We start from the raw sequence: 22396 nt of genomic DNA, 5'->3' as shown, positions 1-22396 counted from the left end.
ATGTTTTGATTGCAAGGGCTCATTTTTGTCTAACATGCACACAGAGATCATTGCTAGTTGGTCTCTTTTTTATTAGTTGTTTATAAAAATACATAAAATGAGCTATGTGCATGTAGTCATAACTAGGGCCTCCAGTGAATGAAAGGCTATAGTGACATGCATGTTCTTAGGCCATGAAGCCCTCATGAAGTATGAGCTCGGGGGGTTTAGACAGATTGACAAAATACTGGACTGTGATGCAAAAAAACAAAAACAAAATGCTGTTTATTTGTGCAAATGCTCATTTACTTTAAGAACAAAATGCCCAGAATGTCAACATGTGTAGGAAGCCTCTATTCTGTATCATTTTTCACTTTCGGTGGATAATTTCTGAGCCGTTTTCAGCACAACCATCAGCGTGTGCACCCACAGTCATGCCAAAAAGGGAGCAAACAAGCTCACAAATCTATTATCAGACACATAAACAGGAGTGTTTTAAAGGCAGTGGGCTGGCAGTACTGACTGCACTCACAGGCCAGAGTGCTGTCATTTTGCCAGGAATACAACTGCGATAGGGAAGATTAACCTAAGAGATGTAATTGTAGAGGTGGAGGAGTGTGCTTGTGTGTGTGTGTAGACAGTGAATGTGTAAGTGGAGGGCTAGGGTATCTGTGTCTCTGTTTAATTGCCATCATCAGCATGCTCTTTTGTGTGCTCTGCCTCATCAGATCTGTCCGGCTACAAAACAGTGAGTCCTCCTCTTGATGTTGCACACATCTGGACTCTGAGACCGGCATCAATACGACACTAATGGGGCGCCTTTTCTCTCTTTAGCTCATTACGGAAGAATCATCATTTGACTTACTGGGGCTACTCTGGTTGCCAAGGACAAAGTGGCTGTGCTGGGAGTGTTGTATGTGAATACATGAAGGAGTGGATGTACGTACGTATGGATTGGGGAAAGAGATACAAAATGAAGGAGAATTTTGTGCGTGCACAAGCAAAGTATGGGAGATGGCTAAATAGATTTATGAGGCAATAACAAAAGAATAGAAATGAGCGATTGGTGGAAAAAGGAGAGTAGCAGTGGAAGCAAGGATGGAGAAAGAAATTGAGGAAGCAAGGGGTATTAAAGGATAGAATCTGAAGAGATGGATGGATGAACACTGGCAGGAACTGCTACATGCGGATAGACAGATGAAGGGAGTAGTAGATATGATAAAAAAAAGAAAGAGGGATTATTGAGTGGAATGAAAGGAGTGGGTGGATGGAAAAAAAGATGGGATCAAAGATGAACAATCTGTTGGATGCAAGGAAGAATAATAATTTAGTGAGTAGTTTAATGGAGGGATTGGCAGAAATGGGAGGGCAAGAATTTACAGAGCAACCAAAGATGTGAGGTTGAAAAAAGGAGAAGGAGTGGAGGAAAGAATACGTAGGCCACAGCCAAAACAAGGACAACTAATATAAGGAATATGAAAGAAAAAATGGGAATCTCAGCGAATGAACTAATGGACAGGAGGACAGATGGATGCTTGCGGGGATTGAAAGGATGGATAAAGGTACTAACAGAGCTAGGATGAGTGATGCATGAGTTCTCTGATGGATAGAAGAGGTACAGAATGAGCACCATTGATCTATATACAGAAAGATGAATGGAAATGGAGAAAGAGACTGCAAGAACAGGCTATGGAGCAAAGAAGGGATTGCAGATTCTTGATAAGAAAGAGATCACAGCTTAAAGGAAAAGCTGGAGCATACAGTTGGATGTGATGTTAACTTGTCTGCATTTCGCATGTGTGACAGTCATGGTTCTAGTGAATAAGGTCCCATTCACACAGGTTAACAAACAACATGGCAACTACCAGTTGTGAGGGGAAAAATGTGTTTCATAGCAGTTGCTGGAAAATCAATTGCTAAAGCCCCAAACACACAGCGACCACCTGGCAACCACTGGTTGCCATGGAAAAATGTGTATTCCCAAACTGTGAGGCACAAAACCTGCTTAAGATTGCTGTGGTCACCTGTAGCTTGCATGACTCATGCCGACTTGTCTACAAATACTCGCCAGCTGCTCTCTGATTGGTAGCGAAACTGGAAAAAGAGCGACAAACCAGAAACAAAGGCCGCTTGTTCCTAATGCAAAAAGTTGCGTCTTTTAAAATGTGTCGGCTGACTTTTACTTTGAAGGTAGGCAATCTCAGTCTCCAGTTTGCGTTGCACTTTTTCAAGTTTTTTCTACAACTTTGCTTGGAATTCATGGGTATTTTCAGACAATTCAGAGCTCCTTTAGAGAACTAAGCTATTACAAGTCATCTTAAGGAGGATATCTGCAATCCATGTTATTGTTGTTGCAAAAACTTCACCAATTTTTTCAGTCTCATGGTGCCACTGGAGATCAGGAAAATTATTAGGTCTCATCAACCACACTGTTCAAACAGATAAATAAAGACAATCTGCAGGATGTAAGCTAGAGACCATACAGCGACATGCTCAGGCAATAAAACCTCAGACTACACCTGCAGTTGAAAATATCAGAAACAGGTACAGATACCTTATATAGAGGGCTAGAAAGAATATGAGTCAAGGGTGTAAAGTGGCCAATCACCTTCAAACTTAACTTTTATGTGATTTAATGTGAAACGTTTGCGACTGTATGCGACTATGACAGAGCTGTGATATCCCTGTATTGGCAAAATCAGTTCAACACACACACATACACAGAAATGCGATCAGATAGGACAAAAAGGATAAGTGGAAGGCTGAAGATGTGGACATAGAGGGAAGGAAGGAGGGTTGAGTGATGTTCATCTGTTTCCTGCAATCGTCCAATCATGAAGAGACATTATCTACTGTACTGAGCACAAGTCATCAGTCTTCATAAGGCACACATTTGCATTTGTGAAGATATCGACACCCGTACTGCACATCACTTCCACACACACACACAAAGCGACTGTGAGAGAAAACGTGGTGCACAGGAATCTCAGCAGACAATCTGAGTGTTTCCTGCAGCTCAGAGTGATTCGTTAAATAATAATGGTTCAGGATTGCAGCTGAGTGGCCGCCGTCTCCGGTCTGCGCCGCTACTCAGCTTGCACCAAACACACGCACACAATTGTCAGCCTGTGAGAGAAAAAAGATGACAAAGACGGATGCTTCAGCTGCCTTTATTATGTTTCAATATGCAGGCTGTGTAACGCGTCCATCATCTTGTTATGCTGTACCCATGTTTCTGACGGTGTGGAATCGGAGGGAGTCAAAATGCTGAGCACACACCATGCTTCATCTTCTCAGGCAACGCTGCTAGACTGAATGAACTGATAATTTAACTGAATGCTGGATGATTTCACTTGAGCATCCTGATAGAGGTCTTTCATGGATGAAAAGTCATGTTTTTAATCTTGCTGCGCTAATTAATGCCGCTATGAGTAACATTTTGACATAAACAAATCGTCGGCACATTAATTTTGAGATATTATAGTGATTACTGTAAACAAATACAATCATTGGCAAGAAGATTGGCACACCCTACCACACACAACACTGTGCTTAAATAACATGCAGCAGGCAGCTGATGGTGGTCTGGTTTACGACAAATGAGGAAGAGTTTTGTGTTCTCCCATCTTCCTATTTATTGCGTGTAATCCATCTTATATCATATCACAGCATATAATATGACGATTAGAGATGCTGGTAGGTGAGTTCTGTTAACCGTGAATACAACAAAGCCAGCTTCTCCTCTCTGATCCCACTCTTTCTGCTAATATAGGTACAGTAATGATTAAAGTGGTACTCACTTGGTAGAAAACACTAATTATGGGGATTTCCCCAAAAAACTGTTTTTTTAAACATTTGTAGGAGGAACTGATCAGTTGCTAGGTTCCATATTTGGTTTAATCTGCATCTCTAGATAACGGCTGCTTGGGAAAGCCCACAAAGCCCCAGACAGTCTGCCTCGGGACACACCAGAGATGCTCCTAATCGGTACATATGGCGCATTTCGCTTGGGAGTTTTTTTTTATATTAACAAGAGTCTTGTTCCTCTCACTATTACTGCCTTATCATCTCTTTGTGGCCTTTCCCTGTCTGTCTCTGGATCTTTGCTTTAATCCTTCGAATGTTTTCTTTAACATCTTCTTTCTGTGCCTCATTTGTACATCTACCTCTGTCTTTATTTTCTTGTTTTCTTTAGCTATAATAACTTGGTAGGTGTGAGGTTTAAAAGGTAGTGATTTTAACTGATTTTCACTGTCATTTTTTATCTATCATTTATATTTTTATAAGGGTAAAACTAACTGAAAAATTAGGGTCACCGGGCTTTACAGTCTTTCTGTCTTTTTCACTTCCTTTTAGATTAAAACTAGGCTACGTAAAACTCAATGCAGGTTGGGTCTTCCTGTTGTAAGTAAAAAAGAAATTTCATGATTTTACATAAGCTACATTCAGCTCTTCCCTTATTCAAAGGGGGTCACCATAGCAGGTAGCTCTGCGTGTTTTGCACAACCCCTTCCCGACGCAACCTCAAAGGGATATACGTCTCCTCTCGGGATTGAAATGAATCTTTCATTTGTTAGGCAAATGTTTGAACTAGTACACTAGTTTCCTGCTTTTATGCATGAAAACAATTTCTAAGACTTATTAGAAAGATGTTCTGGTTCTGGATCAGCTACTGGCCAGCTTTACTGATATTTGGCATCAAAGATATCTCACAGAGTCCTGGATCACTAATATAATTTTGACTGCTTCGGTTTTCATGACTCTTGAGCATTCTTAAAATAGTTTTTAATATCATGCGGCGGCTAACATTTTGACAGGAAATATCAGAGTAGCAGTTTCTGCCTCTGTAAAGGCACCATTCTGAGCTTCTGTGGATTGATCGATGTGTGGAGGTCTCTACCCACGCGCGACGTGTGACTTGCTGTGCTGCAGTAGTTTCACATGATCCCTCTGACTGATTGCGCTAAACAAGCAGGAGAGGACGTAATTAATGTGGGTTTAAAAATCAACTTTGAAAAGATGTTCTGGTGAAGCAAATGAAATGAACACAGAGGAAACATGTTAGTTAAACCTCAACGATGCACAGTACATTTCCATGTGGAACACTAACACACTAAGCAAACTTTATTTGCTTGCAAGGAGAAAAAAAACTATTATCTCAATCGACACCTTTCAGCTGATTTTGTATTCTGCAGCTGACTCTAGAACGTTGCTACTACTGTACACATTCTTGGCCTCCAATTTTACTCTGTGTTCTGTATTTGTTTACACCGGACGTTATTTGATTCTTTGATCTGGCTTTGAGGACTAGCTGCCCATTGCTTGTAGAGATAGCATAATTCACTATTTTAAAAAACAGGCCATATTCTGCCAAATAATGCCACTGTTACAACAGCACCACCTCTTGTCTATGTTCATTCCCTACACATCCTCCTCGCCTTTCTCCATCCTGCCTCCATATTTTATGCATCTCTTATTCCTCGCCTCTGTTTTTCTCTCTCCCCGATTTGTCTGGTCCAAATTTCACGCTGAGCTGCGCGGATCAAGTGGAGACGAGCTCCCTCTACTTGTTAACACACTGTTTATTCTGCAGCCATATCAGCCTCTCTACCGTGTCAGCAGCAGGCAATTACAGAGCAGATTACCAGCTCTGATAATGTCATCAGACCAAGGCTTCGACACAAACACGCGCAGTGAATACACACATATGCATGCAAACAACTAAACACTGAAGTTCACCAACATGTAGGGGATAAGCACAAACTTACACCTGCAAGTAAACAAGCGTTCCGCCAGTGTGGAAAGAAAGTTTATCCCGCTACATTGTAACTGACAGCTGTATGTGATCATTTATAATAAATTGAGTAATTACATAGAGCAACACAGTAGTTTAAAACTAACAGTTCACAGCTATAAGGTTCCTGGTTCAATCCTGCCACCTGGCTGGGTATTTTCCTGGGTCTACTGCAGCTTTCTACCAAAGCCCAAGGACATGCAAGTTAGTTCATTATTTTAAATTGGTGGTAGCTGTTGATGTGAGAGTGCGTGCTTGTCTGTCTCTCATTGTTAGCCCTGCGACTGGTGATCTGTCGAGGGTGCACCCTCGCCCAACCTCCAGCAACCCTAGATGGATATCGTTTCTACAAATCATCTTAAAATGATTGCCTTTATAGCCAGTGTTGCAATGGACGTATGCTGAAGTACAATTCAAAAATTATTTTATGCTTCTTTCTACTTTAACTTCACTATAGTTCGGGGGAAATGTCCATTACTGTGTCTATCTGAGAGCAGTAGTTACGTTACAGCTAAAATATATTATTAATGGTATACAAGAGGAATCATTTATCATACAGTCAAACAGGATAGTAAATAATAGAACACTGACAAAGTCCTTTTCTGTAATAGTTTTATACTCTATGTTTGCTGATAACAGTTTTACTTCAGGTTTAGTAGCATTTTTACTTTAAACCAAGTTATTTAAAATTGTAGTTTTGCTACTGGTTTGAGAATGTCTTCCACCATTGCACCAAAGCAATACTGTGTAGTTAAGATAAGATCAGGTGACTGGGTGTTCAAACTGTGTTGCTGTCACACTCCAATGACTAAGTCACAGAGACAGAGAAGTTTTGTTAAACTGAGATGCAACTGCTATGTTGCAGAGAAGCTTGTAATCATGAATCATGTTTTAGCGATGTCCACACTGGATTTTAACCTTTTGCAGTCTGGCAAAAACATCTGCATTGTGTTCTTATCTGTTTAGCGAGGACTATGCATTGGTCTGCAATCCACCAGAGGGTTCTCTCTCTGGAGACTGTGTGTTGGAGATGTGCTGAGTTCATTGGGAATCGAGGGGTCTCTCAGCTACTCGATTTAATCTATTGTGGCCACTGTGCTTACTGATGTTACCCTGAGAGCTGATTAACTGCCTTGCTTGGCCTTTGCAATCGCACAGGCAAAGCTGCAGCCGCCACTAAGTCGTCTCATCGGCTTTTTAAAGCCCAAGGGGTCCTTCTAAAGCCCTCAATATCCACTTATCATATACAACATTATTATCTGCACCATTATTATGCCTTTTCTACTAAGCACTAAACTGGAAGTAACTTTTTTTGGTTGTTTTACCCTCTGGATATAAGACAGCCTGCATATGAATATTTCAACATGTGTATTTTGTCCCTAAATGAGACATCTTTCAGAATAGCTGGCACCACACAATTAAAACAAATGATTCAGCAATGTTACTCATTTGTTGACACAAAAAAGAACAATTTCTTAGACTAAGCCAACTGAGATTCAATCTAGAAATAATGAATTTTTACAGGCAAGTAATCTTGTCAAGAGAAAAAACCTAATTTCTGCATCATTTTATGCATTTATGGTACACTGCAAAAACTCAAAATCTTACCAAGTATATTTGTCTTATTTCTAGTCAAAATTATCTCATTACACTTAAAATAAGACACAATCAGCTACAGGGCAACCTTTCAGTAAGCTAAAGGAACTTGTTTCAAGACAGTGAATCTTGAAACTAGAGAAAAACTAGAGATTTTTTCCCCTTTTCCACTGGCAGATTTTTTCACTTATTTCAAGCTAAAATATCTTGTATTAAGTGAAAAAAATCTGCCAGTGGAACAAGTGAAAAATCTCTAGATGACACGGATGACACGCTCCTCTTCTTTAACTTCCTGTGCCTGATTGCTACAGTGGATCATTTGCTTTCATCCTCTTCTGTCACACCAACAACCTGCATGTCCTCCTTCAAACATAAACCTCCTCTGTGGTCTTACTTTTCTCCTCCCAGATAGTAACTTCATCTTCAACATCACTTGTCCAGTCTATCCACGGTCTCTCCTCTTCACATGTCCGAACCATCTCGACCTTGTCACCAGACTTTATAACCTGATGTCCATCCTGGTCACTCCCAATGAAAAGCTTCACATGTTCAACTTCGCCACCTCCAGCTCTGCGTCCTGTGTTTTTGTCAGTGCCACCATCTTCAAACCACACATCACAGCAGCTCTCACTGCCTATTAAATAACTATTAAATGGTAATCTAAGTCACCTGTAAAGATTTCAAATAGTTAGCCTAACAGCTTCTGCATACATGTAGACCTACATTTCACTCACTTTACTCACTTTTAGACCAATAGGGATCAAATTTTATATTGTGTACATTCCTGTAAATTTATGGCTGGTTTGATGATACAATTTTGTAACAGTATTTGGGTTGAAATGAAAATGAAAGCTACAATGTAGCTGCAACAGTGAAATCTGGTTTAAGCGCTTTCTTCAGCTGAATTTGGTCAAGGAAAAAGAAATCATTCTTTCTTTCTTTTTCTTTTTTAGGGAGGGTACTATACATAGGAGCATGGACACACAACCACACACGTGCTCCTCACACCTCCGAGGTGACTGCTGACATGCCCCAAAATAAACTGGTTTAGTCAAAATAAATCAAATCAGAAGTCAAGTGACTACTGGGAGCCATCTAGCATTAAAGGGAGGGACCTTCACTAATGCAAGAAAAAGCACATGAGCTGCTCCTCCTGTTAGGTGTGTCAGTGAGGGGTGAGCTTGGTTTTCGGGAGGGTAGGGGCAACACAAGAAGGTCATCAGCGACACAGACTTTAATGAGGGCCCACACAGAAGCCGGTGCCCTTGCCGGTCCCCCCGTGTGTTAAGACAGGCCTGACACTGTAGTGTGCCACTGGCATGGCAGGTAGCAGTGCAGCTCATCCATATCTCTGTGCTGAGAACAGCCCCTCCACACACCTCTCAGGAACAATTACCGCTCTTCCAGCTCCTCATCACAGATGGCGAGGGCTTTCAGAGCGACCCCCGCCCCTCGCCGTCTTTCCTCCGCGTCTCATTGTATCTTTGGTTGACTGTGTCTGTCTCTCTCCACCTTTTTGTCTTTTTTTATTTATGCTTAGACTATTTCTGTCTGCTTCCTCCTCCCTCTGCTTCTATACCCCTCCTCCTCCGCCTTACCCCTTTGCCTCTCCCAGCTCCAAACTCAACAGTTCAATTTAAATCCATTACACCCAAGCCCCTGACAGAGTGTGGCATCCATGGTAACCGTTACTAGACAACATTCTCGCTGTGACTCTGCAGCAAGGCCACCGCTGGCAGGGAGATGCACTAAAGGCATGTGGGGCGTTTTGACGTAAATGCCTGTGTCATTTGCTAAGTGACAGGTCCCGTCCTTCAACCGCAACCCCAATGTGGAAGGGGAAAAGATCACATCATAAATCATATCGTGCTGACGGAATGAAACATATTTGTTTAAAAGCATGACAATTCAAAGCAGAAGGATGAATCTAATTTGATAGCAATATGGCATCCTTCTATTGTCATTCCCTGTGCATGGCTGCCCCAGTAGCCCTCCTATCTGCTGAGCATGATGTTGAGTAAACATGGGTAGGAATTTAGCAGCAGTGATGGCTGAGGTAAACCTGCTCCAAGCCTCCGTCCTTGAAGAAAGAGTAAAGACACGCTAAATCATCAACACAGCATCTCACATCCTACACTAACTACTGTACAAAACCACAGTAATCACAGCAGAGAAACTCAGCTCTGACCTTTCCACTTGGAAGGCGGTGCTGTAAGCATACACTGCACTTCCACTATTGTCTTGTTTCATGCAAAGTTGGGCAAACAATGTACATAAAGATAAAGATTCACAGTGAAAATATGCAAGGTTATAATCACAATCAGAGATAATTAAAGGGACTGCTCATGCAGTGCTTCCCACAATAACACTGCATCAATGAATTACCATTTAATTGCATGTTGATACAATCAATGCTGCTGTGACAGTTAGCTTGGCGCTAGCAGAAGGGGAAAATTATCATGCATTTCTTCACTATAATGGAAGGAAACTCTAAAAGAAGACATCTGCCTTTTAAAATAAGTGGCAACTGTTCTTGGAAAATGATTGCTGCCATCATACCATTAAAGCTGTCTGAAAAACTTTTTGTGGACTCGATGCAAATTCTGACACTGTTTTGAAATCTTTATTCTCTGCAATAGTCATTCCGTTCCATACTGTAATACCTCCTCTGCTGTTACTGGTGGATTTAGAATAAACAGGCCTCAAATCCAAACACAGAAAACGAAGAGGTGGTTATCAGTGTCACCGCAGAGCATAAAGGTTCTGGGTTGGTACCTGCGAGTCTGCTGGGGCCTGTGAATCTGCATTTTTTGCAGGTGCTCTGGTCCAAAGACAAAGAGCACAAAGGTTTGACAAAAGCGGCGTACGCTAAAGGTTTAGCTTGCTATTGTGCCCTTTTTAAAAAACATATTTTAATAGGTGGCCTTTTCACCACTTTTCTAGCAACGGTGAGCTGCAAGGTGGTCGTTGTCCTCCAGCAGCTTCCTTCTTATTCTTCTCACTAAGCTCCAACATGTACCAGCTCAATTTAAGTTATTTTGGATGCCGAAATTCTTGCTTTTTTTCTTTATTTTTGGCATTAGCAGCCAGTTTCTCTCTTAACAACTTCACGGCTGTCTTCATGGCACTATGCAAATTGTAGATAGCAATCAAAGACCTGTCAGTTTGGAATGGAGGTCAGAACAAACCAAGCTGGTGGACACGTACATACATTTTATGGTAATGATGATTTTGTGGGCATTTTATGCACACATTAGGAAACAAGGCACCTTGTGAAGCATCTGAAGAGCCATAGGTGACAAACTCAAGTCAACTGCTTATTATTAACTTTCTTTACAAAACTTGAGTTTTCTTGGCTGCACTATAAACAGATGAACCAACTAAATATCTGTTTACGTCTGCCAAAGCAGATGTGTTTTTTTATGAATCTTTATTGATCAAAACTTTGATATCTCCAGTTTTCAGCTTTTAATTGACAATTTTCTGTGTCGAAGATATCCCAGTTATATAGACAGTACATTAACTCTATATAACCTTCATTATCATGTCACACCCTTCCTCTGACAATCCTCTCAGTGACCCGAGAAAGAAGTGGAGCTTTAATGAAGTCAGGGTCTGCGAATGCATGAATAGCACTGGACTCCCATTTGAATTAAATCTATTCATCCATGCCAGTGTGATTTCTCTGTGGTACTGAAGAAACCGAAGGCCCTCTGAGTCGTGACATTTGTGCCATGGCTGGTGGAGCAGGCTGGGAGGTGAACACCCATCTGCCTATATCCCTGACCACAAATTCCAAACCCATTGCAATACATAGGCTTTGCCTGGAATGAGAAAGATAAGGGGAAAGGAAATCACAGTGTAATAGGTTTGTGACCAGGTGTTTTAGCAGACATGTATACATGTGTCTATTTGAAAGAAAAGCAGAAACACATTTCTTACAAGCAAACACTGTTATTCTTCCACATACACCAACAAAGGAGCATCCAGATTCACTTCCTGCAGTGCACCTGTGACACACAGTCTCTGGGGCGTATTTTATGATTACATAATAATCTTTACTTAAATCCATTTCTTGCATGGGAATTAGTATCAGTGTCACACGATTCTAATTTCAGAAGTCTCTCGACATACTAAAGTAATCCCTCCCAGATTTCAATATTAATTTGTCATGTGTATTCAAAGAGAGCCTTGCACGCTTTGAAAATGAGCTGAGAACAAACCAAGAGACTTTGCTGACAACAGAGAAGGGATTTAAATGATTTTAGACAGGGGGAGGTCAAACTGTTAAACCCCCACCAGGACTGATGCAAGTTCATAAGACAGATGTGCAATGTGCAAAGCAGATCTCCAGCAATTAAGACAAGAGAAAATAGCACATCAGAGATATAAGAGATGTTCTTGAGGCTGATTTCATTGCTCAAATGTCAAAGTACTGATTATGAGAAAGAACTGCAGCACAATGCTGAAAGTAGTTTTATACACTGTAGTCCATGCGCTATTATTATTATTAATAAAGTGGACCTATCCTACTTTTTTCCTATTTTCTGTCATAACTATGAGCTAAAACTCAAGAGCAAAAATTTATTATAAAACTAGCTTAAAGGGAGAGGTTAAACTCAGCAGCTGCACCAAGTCCCATTGTCAGATAAATACGGACTAGTTATTATAGAATCTGCACAATTACTCTAGCAAAGAATAAAAATATGGAGCTGGGAACGAGCTTGATATGCACCTTTTACACTCTTATTAAACATCATTCACACCACAAATCACCAGACTACACAAAGCATCAAGTCCAAATTGCAGCTCATTATCATTTTGTTGAAGGACTGCTGTGTTAACTCGTATAGTAAATCTGAAATCTGACAGTTTAAGCCAAGATAATGATCAATAGTCAAAGCCTACTGCTGTGCTCCCATACTATTTAATTAATCACTGTGCAATGTTTCAATGAAGATTGTCTTTATTTTTAATTCAGGGCACAAAAGAGTTATTTAGTAGCTCCATTTCAAAAAAACTGGTCATATCTATTGTCTCACTTTGTTTTTGTGCATTGTTTATTGTGTCAGTGGTCTCTGTGGTAATGCCATTTCTGCAAAGCTGTCAAATACATTGTAACTTAAAGCGAAACACTGATCAACACAGTCTTATTTGATAAATATAAAGTCGCTTTCACTGGCTGATTAGCTTAGCACAGATGGAAAAAAGCAACTACAGTATGTTGCAGAAAGCCCTGCTCCCAGTCTAAAAAAAGAATCTAAAGAGTCCATAAAAAATAAGAAATTATTTTTCATGCACTATAGCTATCACACAGATGAGGTATAAACTGTTATTTTTGTAAGTTGCAATACTTGTTTCCTTAGTCTTTGTGTAAACCCACACCTCATTTCTTTATATTTTTCCAGTAAAACTGGAAATAGGTGCAGCTATTTATCAAAATGTATGCAAAAATAAGGAGTATATGAGGGGAAAACAGAGTATGTAGAATCTAAAAAACTTGAAGGTGAATGTTTGGTATGATGACCCTTATTCTTCAACACAGCCTGAACTCCCTTAGGAAAGAGTTCTGTCATTTCTTTAAGTGGCTTTCAGCAATAGCTCTCCGAGCTTCTTGATGGACATTCAAAGCTCTTCTTTAGATGTTGGCTACCTTTTGTTTTGTTTTCTTCTTCTAAAGTAGTTTTCAGACAGTACTTCATGGCGAATCAAAATTTGATGGTACATTTCTGCGTACATTTTCCAAGTCCACAACACCACTGGCTGAAATGCTGCCTCCACCATATTTACACCTGGCTGAGTCTAACCTCAGCCTTTTCTCCCTGTTTTTCATTAAGTATGGCTTCTGGACAGTCCCCCTTCCGCTTACAGCATTTCTGATGAGGCTCCAGTGAACAGGAGGTGGATCAACTGAAGGTCCAGATGCATCTCTCAGGTCTTGTGCCAGGCAGATTTGTTCCTATTTCTTCAGGACATCAGTTTCACATATTGTTTATCAGCTGCAGATTTTTAGGCCTGCAACTTCTTTTTTTCTCTTTTGTCCAGTTTACTCGTTTTTTGGTTTTTTTTCCCAAGATATTCCTTATGCATTTTCAAACTTTATGTACAGGAACTAAGCTGATCTTTTAAATTAAATTCTCAGTAGGAAAGCAAACAGAAGGTGTTGAGGATCATGTAGTGAGGCAAAACTCACCTTAAATACTTCAATTTGAAGCCTGAACATTGCTTGATGTTACAGGTCTTACTGTAATTGTCAGCGTTCATCCATCTCTGGCACCCACTTTTCTTTTTTTCCTAAACTGAGCTGCATTAAGAAAACAGATTGAGGTCCTAGGGTCACATCCCTGAATTGTTTGCCAACAGGTGGTGAGGTTGCTGCTCCTGCAGGGAGTGGCAGCTGTTCCCCATCGCTCACTCACCAAGGTCTTGCTGTTTCTGCCATCATTCGTGGAAACAAGGGCAGAGCTTGATGAGCCTCTGGAAAACTGATGGCAAACGCACCGGGAGACAGCTAAAATGACAGGTATTAGTAGATTAGTGGCTCTTGTGTGTCATTAGCTAAGGTAATAATGGAAGGCTTTGTGGGAGGTTATGTTGTGTAATGATGCATATGATAGCATAAACCCTTATTAAACTACATTTCAGGCCTATACTGACCCACATAAAATGTGTCATTTGATCAGTAAATGGCATCTAATCCATGGATTTTCTGATTACCACTTCCTGTGTGTTCTTGTGCGGACTGCAGCCGTCGGTTCTCTGCACACCTGTTAAATTGTAGGAATATTTAATCCACCTTTCTCAGAGGATACCATGAAGGGAATGTGTCCTTACATGCTCGTGGTGCCGTGGGAGGTTCCACTGCACAATCACATAAATGGTTGTTCAGTGTAATTCAGCTCACGCACCTATGCAAACCTAACCATGCTGCAGTATAAGTCTCCTGTTTTGTTTTTTTTAATCTTAAAGAGCTTAACACAAAAACACAAAAGAGAAAGGAACAGGAAGGTATTTTATGGAAATACCCGCCACAGGCCACCTGTCATCCAGACAAATTGAACTGACGTAAAATATAAATAATTTACGCTGAACAACATAATCCAGAATCTGTTATGCTGTGCTACTTTACTTCCTCAAAACTTGAAATTAATAAAAGACATATTAATTCATAATAAATTCATAATAAGTAGTCATACAATGTATAGTTGTGGTGCGCGTACAGTACACATCCTTTTCCTCAGATTTCCTGGATTACTATGAGATTGCCAAAAAACATGAACAGCTTCATTCTGACATACTGGCACATCCATTGGGAGATCCCCAGTGCCATCTGTAATGGCTGGTGGGGCTGGTGATAAGGAAAGTGAGTCTTTATCTCAGCCCAATTAGGCAGCTAATTGATTCAATACCAGTCATTTAGACCTCCTCCAGGCTCAGGATTGAGCACTTCAAGCCTTTGAAAAGACATCAGGTCCCCGCAGGGGAGCAACCAGGGAAAGATTGTGTTTGACCCTGCAAAGGAGGTAGATTATAATCTAGATTTAAATCCTCTAAATAGGAAGAAATGGGTAAATCTGACGAGAGATTCAACCCTTAATATTAACTGTCACTTTAATCTCTGACTAGTTTCATTGATTATAAGACAAAACTGTCTCATTTTAACTTCGCAGTGATCAATTAGCATTTTTTTAAAAGATATTAGAGTATTTTTATGGGTGTTTATTGGAATTATTGACCAATATAATGTTAATAGTAATATAAAACATGATATGCTTCAAAATGTGTCTATTTTTGTGTGGGCTATTGGTTCCTAGCCAAATGTAAAGTGGATGGAATGAGAGTTAGCGCCTCCAAGTCTGAGTCCATCGTTCTCAGCTGTAAAACGATGGAGTGCCCCACTCTGGGTCAGGAACAAATTGCTCCCCTAAATGGAGGAGTTTGAGTATCTGCAGTGATGCGGTTGCTATACTGGCCTGTTGAGGTACAGAGCGAGCAAAGTGTGAAAGCACTGTCAATTTACTGGTGAATCTACATTCCTACCTTTAACTAATACCATGAGCTGTGGGCAGAGATCATGATTACAAGAAGCAGAAACAAGCTTCCTCTGCAGGGTGGCTCAGCTCTGCGAGATAGGATGAAGGAGTTCGGTCATTCATCTTATCTCCTCCACATTGAACGAACCAGTTGGGTTGGTTCAGGTATCTGATCAGGATGCCTCTTGGGCGCCTCCTAAGTGAAGGGGAGGAGGCCCCAGGGGAGAATAACTCTTGGGAATTTCTTGGTGTCCCCCCTGGATGAGCTGGGAAAAGTGGCCCGGGAGAGGGAGGTCTGGGCTTCTTTGGCCTTATGACTCAAACATGGATAAATGGAGTGGAGACCAGAAAACACGTGAATGCATAGATTTTGAAAAATGCAAGACATTTCATGTTTTCAAATAGCATACACAGCAATTTTGTCCCTATTGTCAACATCTGTAACAAGTACAACCTATCATACATGCTTATTACAAACTGCACAATTACTATTAAACGATTTATAAAAGAGCACTGCAGATTAACACTTTCTCAAATCGAAATATTTAAACATCTTTTTATCCATTCTATGTTCTATAACACCTGGATTTTCTATGTAATCTATCTACATATTTCCATAATTCCATTGATGTGCGATCAGATTAGGTGCAGATCAGGATCAAACTGCAAAGTGTGACACTGCCCTTGATTGAGAATATGCTCTCTTAGTGTCCTTCTGAAAAAAGGATGAGCCTACTGAGCCTATACTTGCAACATAAGAACAGTGCTATTTACAGAGATGGAGGTGGCCTTTCATTTCCCATGGTGCTAATCCAGCACTGCCTCTGGCTTTCCATTTCACTTTTCTGAGGAGGCAAATAACTCTTTTTCTTGACACACTGAAAGCAGGCGATTCATTTGAGGTCAAATACAGGTTGGCTGCTAACAAAGAGATGATAAGCTTGACTTTTAATGCAAGACAAAGAGCAGGTACATGAAATTCATTGAGTCATAGAGATTTATGCAGCCCGTGACCTCAGCAAAGGGAACGTAATGAGCGTCAAGTTCATAAGTGGTATGCTCTTGGTTCTATCACGTAGGAAAAAGCAGATATTATTCATAGGATGATGACATGGAGGAGACTGTGTGGAGCATCACGTGGTCTCTAGTGGTTAGTCTAGTGGTTATGGAAATAAAGCAAATCTCAAAGAGATGCCATTTTAAACAATTTAGTCTGGGTATAATATTACAGTATTGTGGTCACATGTAAAGGCCTCATCCACACATACACTTAGTCTTGCTTCTTTAATGAAGACAACTTTTTCCCTTTACACACAAAGCTCGTGAGTAAAACATTTTAGATGCAGGTATCTTCAGAAACACAGAGAAGTACAGGAAAATGTCGACGGCTGGAAAGCTGGTCACAACTGAAATAATCTGAAGTGGTTCCCAAACGTTTTGAATTAGTTTCTAATCAAATGGTGTCTAGCTGTAACTCACCTCTTAAGTTAGATGTCTTTAGCTATTTCTGGGTGCAAACTCAAACAAAGACTGTGGCATCACTGAGAGTTAAAAACGGCCCCAATGCTTCCATCTCAGTGTGGCTGTTGTCCCGCATGTTAGTTTAACTACATGGCATCCATGAAAAAGAGGATTTACACAGTTTAACAGAGTAAGAACTTAGCAGGAGGTTAGCTTGTTGGATTTTCTTCCAACAAATTGATTGACAATATGAAATTACCTCTCCAACTTTTGCATATTCACTGTTAACTACCGTGCCACTCACAGCTAAAACTGCTACCAAAGCCTACAACCATGGCCAATGCTAATGTTACTTTTTTCTTCTTTCTACACACACTATTCCTACTGCTAGTTAGTCTCCCAAAGGCGAACTGTGTTTGCAAGACATTAATTTAGAAAACACACAGCAGATGTTTCAGATTTGGTTGAGCATCACATTTAATTTCTGGCTCAGGCTGATGTCAGTATAATTTTGTGCAACACATAAGTGTCTCATACCACATCAAACACCTCCTATATATGTATTTGTATTCAACATGATAATGTTCTACAGCACAAATGTCTTTATATTCTCAGAGGGCACTTGCAGCAACATTTTAAATTGTCTATTTGAACTTCACGTGTCCTAGCGTTGGTGATCTGGCCTGAGCATCCCGCCACAATATGACTCACCCCTCATTCGGCGGTAATGAATGTGTGTGCGTGTGTCTGTGTGAGATGGAGAGAGAAATCTGGAAGAAGGACCCGGCCAAGCTCAAAGAACAGCATGTGAAGTGCCCTTAGATGCCACAAGAGCTCACTCTGAGCGAGGCGCCTGACGGGTGGCACATTTCCCAACAATGGGCATGATTTGAATGAAAAGTGGCAGGGTTGGAGATGGATTACCACAGGGAGGAGAAGGGAATTAATCCTATAGCCACGCACACACAAACGCATTAACACATGCAACAAATGTAGGGGATAATAATATACTTTCATCACAAACACGCTAAAGCCAGGAATACTTTCTCCCTGATTCTGTTTTAAACAAATGCAAGAAACACACTCAAGTGTTTGCTCCTACACAACACACCACAGTACATGAATGATGACACTGCCAGCCAGTGCTTTGTAGCACACTTTTTGCAGTGTCATTTGAAGGTCCCACACTTTCAAGTCTACCCGGGATGCTCCACCCCTCCTCCATCCCCTTTGCTCATATATTGATGTTTTTCCTGAAACATTAAAGTAGCTTATTGTTTCCTCTGTCCTTCCTTTCTTCCTGAACATATCAATTATTATCACGTCTTGACTCCAACTGGCCAAGTTTATAATGGCTTTAGATGTCAGGAAGCAGACTGTTTGGGTATGATTATTAATTTGCATCTACTTACCGTAGAAAGCTAGATTAATTAGTTTGGGCAATTTTATTTGCAACTAGCGCTCAAAAGACTTGTTAATTAGTCTTTTAAAAGCAAAAATGCATATAATGTGAAGATGTGACCTTTTTTGTTGTAAATATATATCTTTGTATTTTTGGACTGTCAGAATGAACAAACTTGACATTTACATTTGACATTTTTGGAACATGCTATGAGTCTGATTGCATAGAAGTCTATGAGAAATTACTCTACAGCCACTTTGATGTAATGCATGAGTAAAACCTTCCCAGCTGGTCGGAGTTGGTACTTTCTTGTCAAATTTTAGTACAGCAGGATATTCGTTTTGCAGATTAAGCTTCCATTTTGTGCAAAATAGACTATTAATCAGGGTACGAGTTAGTGCATGGGTACCCTGAGATTGACAAGTCAGTAGTACAGGTAATCAGTATCCATTACGTTTTTTCCTAAATCTGTAAAACAGTGGTTATTAGATAATCAAACCAGAGGCTAAAAGGTGAAAATTAGCCTTTGTTGTCTCAGCAGTGTAAAAGTCACACTCTATGCCGTCCTGTGAAAACTAAGTGCACCCTAGCTGCTTAAACAGGAATTAAGAGGGTAAGTAGCCAAGTGCTTCTTCATTAATTGATTATCAGCTAGTCTCACCATCTCTATAAAAGCAGAGGTGCTAGAATCTTCTCAGGAATGGATGTGCCAGGAAATTCACCCTGAAGTCAGACTGTGCAAAAAAAAAAAAAACCCAAGACCTACATTGCACATTCTACAGGCCTCGGTTAGCATGTTCAGTGTTAAAGTTGATGACAATGCAATTACAAAAAAGTCTGAACAGGTATGGCTTGTTTTCAAGTATTGCCAAGAAAAAACTCTTCCCTCTAAAACATCTGGCTGCAGGGTTTTGGTTTGCATAGCTGCATCTGAACAAACACAAAGACCTCTGGAAAAGATGAGACCAAGGTGAAAATGCCACATTTAATAAAACCAAACACAGAATATCAGCACTAACACCTCATACCAACAGTCAGCACGTTGGTGAAAGGGCTGATCATTTGGCTTGTTTTGCATCCATAGGACCTGGGCGCTCAGTTATTGAGTCGACCACAAATTCCTCTGTATATTAAAAAATTCTGGAGTCAAATGTGATGCCATCAGTCCAACACCTAGAATTTGGAGAAAACTGGGTTATGCAACTGGACAATGATCCCAAGCACGACAGCAAATTTACAATAGAGTGGGTGAAAAATAAAAGAATCTAGGTGTGTAATGGCACAGTCACAAGTCCAGACCCCCAAAGACTGGAATACTGTGGTGATGATGTGAGATACTGAAAAGCCAAGTTACTGTAAAGCTGATTTTAAGTGAATGCCGCTAAAGATGGTTCTGTAAGTTCTTGAATTCTTGAGGTGTACTCAGTTTTTCACAAGACTGCATAAAATCTACCTTTCTGTTCTTTCTACCTTGCTGCTAAAGCTTTCATTCCTGTGAAGAAAACTTGAAAAACATCTGATTATAAGCAGCACTCCACAACAGAAACCGCGCCAGGTTCAATAGTGATGTCTCCAAACGCGACTTACTGCTTTCTATCAGATGTATTTTACTGCTTTGGCCTGGATTGCTGCTAATTTAATTAACGTCAACAATCCAAAGATTTGTTACTTTATATAATTTTAAATAAGATTCCATCATTTTTGAATGTTACAAGGGACATTCAAGTGAGTTTCACTTGAGTTTAATAGTTTAATGCTGCATATTTATCTGGTTTACGCACATAAAAAAATGGCAGAATTAAAAATGAATACTACTTAAATCAAATGTAACATATGTCAAAAAAAGGCAAACATTTGTGCCAAATCAACTACAACAACATAGCTTTGTTGCATATTACAATATGTGTGTTTTAGGTGAACATCCATTCTTTATTATTCTACAGAAGCCCTGGCCTAACGTCTCCACACATGTCTGACATGAATATCGACATGCCTGAAATAAAACTCAGTGGACTGGGAAGTGACAAGTCCTAATTCTGCAGCTTGTGTTGTAGCCGCGTAAGTGGACTGGCTGGACTGGCCACCTCACCAAAGGTGCTAATGGTATTGACCACTTCATTGTGAGTTAGGGAAGGGCATTGCTAGAGCTGGCAGTAAACAACTCCAGACTGACAGGTCAGGGTGACTGTTGGCTTGATTGCTTTCATTACTCAAACACTGTCCAAAGTCTGACCCAGCATCAGCGCCCAGCTTCAGCACCCCCAAAAATGAATCAAAGCACCCCCAAAGATTTCTTACTTTTTTGACAATATTTGCTGTTTGTGTGACACACTGCTAAAAATATAAAAAGCATACAGTACTTTGTTGAGACATAACATTTTAGTATAGATACCCCCCCCCCCCTCCCAAAAGCTGCATTTAACCTTCAGTTACTCTTTATATAGTTAGGTAGGAGTCAGACCATGTTTCTTTTTAGCTGAAAAACATTACACCAGGTAACCTGGGTGTAAAAAAAAACTCGTTTTCCGGCGATGTTTGATACCCTACAATCTGTCCTACACTGTAGTAAAATCAGCGACATTTGACCATCCTGTTGCTCCCATTGAAATGTATACAGCCTATTTAAAACCTAAAACTTAAAATTGTCCGTAGCCTACTGTTGTTACCACTGTCCTGTTTTAAGGACAGTGGTAACTAACTAGCTAACTAACTAGCTAACTGACCGAATGCCCATTAACCTTAGAACTCCTGTTGTGTGTGTGTTTTGGGGCCACCCTGGGGCGCACACATGTCAGTGCGCCCCAGGGTGGCTGTGGCTACAATGTAGCTTGCCATCACCAGTGTGTGAATGTGTGTGTGAATGGGTGAATGACTGGATGTGTAAAGCGCTTTGGGGTCCTTAGGGACTAGTAAAGCGCTATACAAATACAGGCCATTTACCATATTTTTTTGTACAGAGAGACAGCCAGGTTCATAATGGATATAAGGAAGTTTTTGGGTTTTCTTTTTTAAAAAGGAGCCACATTCAGGTAAAAGTGTAAAATCAAATGATCCGTCAATCAAGAATAATGTTGGATCAGTGTTTCAATATTTTTTTATATTGAATATTTTATATTTTTTTTATACTTTTATTAGATGTTCATGTGGTTTGGTTATTTTCCTTTTGGTTGAAAGTAAACTGAGAGAGGACTTTTTGTTAGTGATCTTAATAGTATTTTTTTCATATTAATGTAATTTTTCATCTAATTGAATACAATCTATTTGTGTATGATTGTCAGTCCAAAGAGGAAGAGGAGAAAGAGGTGAATGTGAGGAGAAAGTACAAGGTCAGGAAGAACCAGGTGAGGAAACAGACAGGGAACAGTGACAGGCAAAACAGAAACTATTAAACTGACAAAGAGAAAAAACCTTATTTACTCATACAGTCTGGAAGTTGTGTTCTCCCTATATTAAAGCTGCTATACAGAATCTGCAAAACAAACTGGTTTGAAACATTTTTGACCCTCTTTAACAACATTCCAACATAACATTATAATTGATCGCGGAGATTAAAATTAATAATATATTTTTATGTGGTTCAGCCACAACTCTACTAAAACCTCAGCCAGTAATAGGTAGGCCAACTTTTGGACCATCCAGTTGTCTGTATGACTGCCGCTGTCACGGTCCTGGGTCGGATTGACCCAGCATTTTGAGTTTTTTATGTCTTGGTTTATTTTTGAATTATGGATTGTTCTTTATGTTTCTCTGGTGCTTTGTTGGGTTTTATGATGAATCTGTGTTTCAGTTATTTTGGTGTGTTTTTGCATTATGGATTGTTTTCTTATTCTCTTGTAGGGCTTGTGGTGGTGATGATGATTATTAGTTTCATGTTTCTGTTTATCCGTGTTAAAGGATTTGTTGTTGCATGTATTGTTTGAGTTGCATGTGTTATATTCTGTCTGCGTCTTTGTTTAGTGGTTTCTTATTTTCTGTTTTATTGTGAAGGTCTGTCTCATGTGAGTGTGTTCAGTTCTACTGCTCCCCTGTCTTGTTAGTCCAATTTCTCCCAGCTGTGTCTCCCTCCTGTTGCCCATTCCCTGATTACCACCCTGTGTATATTAGCCCTGTGTTTTCCTGCGCTCAGTGTTG

General features: G+C 40.2%; 1 protein-coding gene and 1 long non-coding RNA gene across 6 annotated transcripts in view; both read right to left on the bottom strand.

Moving 5' to 3' along the window:
• The window catches only part of slc8a3 (solute carrier family 8 member 3), a 123391-nt gene that overhangs the window by 14762 nt on the left and 86233 nt on the right, over nucleotides 1-22396 (bottom strand). The window lies entirely within an intron of this gene.
• On the bottom strand, nucleotides 2209-21041 carry LOC120740413. Its single transcript, XR_005697363.1, has 2 exons — nucleotides 13789-21041; nucleotides 2209-13673 (listed from the first exon to the last, which is right to left on the bottom strand). It is a non-coding gene; the product is annotated as an uncharacterized LOC120740413 (long non-coding RNA).

The sequence above is a fragment of the Simochromis diagramma genome, unplaced genomic scaffold (assembly GCF_900408965.1).
Source record: "Simochromis diagramma unplaced genomic scaffold, fSimDia1.1 OVJJ01000304.1, whole genome shotgun sequence".
Classification (NCBI taxonomy): Eukaryota; Metazoa; Chordata; class Actinopteri; order Cichliformes; family Cichlidae; genus Simochromis; species Simochromis diagramma.
This window is presented reverse-complemented; position numbering and strand designations above follow the sequence as displayed.